Consider the following 327-nt stretch of genomic DNA (forward strand, 5'->3'; position numbering starts at 1 on the left):
TCTTCATACGATTACTTTGTAGTTTTGTCAGCAAAAATAAACAATCTAACAACGTCAATAGAGAAACAAATTGAATTGTAGTGGTACTAGATGTTTTACAAAAAATGGGAGGCTAAAAGAAAAATAAAAATAAAAAAGGGATGCAACACGAGGACTTCCCGGGAGGTCACCCATCCTAGTACTACTCTCGCCCAAGCACTCTTAACTGCGGAGTTCTGATGGGATCCGGTGCATTAGTGCTGGTATGATCGCATCCGTTAGTACATTGCATGCATTCGCATATATCCTTTACCGCGGATTCAAGAGATCATTTGTAATGGGTCCCAC

The 327-nt window shown here is 40.4% G+C and overlaps 1 non-coding gene across 1 annotated transcript; it reads right to left on the reverse strand.

Annotated features, from left to right (window-relative positions):
- Positions 1-137: 137 nt before the first annotated feature.
- On the reverse strand, positions 138-256 carry LOC111829340. Its single transcript, XR_002832864.1, has one exon. It is a non-coding gene; the product is annotated as a 5S ribosomal RNA (ribosomal RNA).
- Between the last annotated feature and the right edge of the window lie 71 nt (positions 257-327).

This window comes from Capsella rubella, unplaced genomic scaffold (genome assembly GCF_000375325.1).
Source record: "Capsella rubella cultivar Monte Gargano unplaced genomic scaffold, Caprub1_0 scaffold_499, whole genome shotgun sequence".
Lineage (NCBI taxonomy): Eukaryota > Viridiplantae > Streptophyta > Magnoliopsida > Brassicales > Brassicaceae > Capsella > Capsella rubella.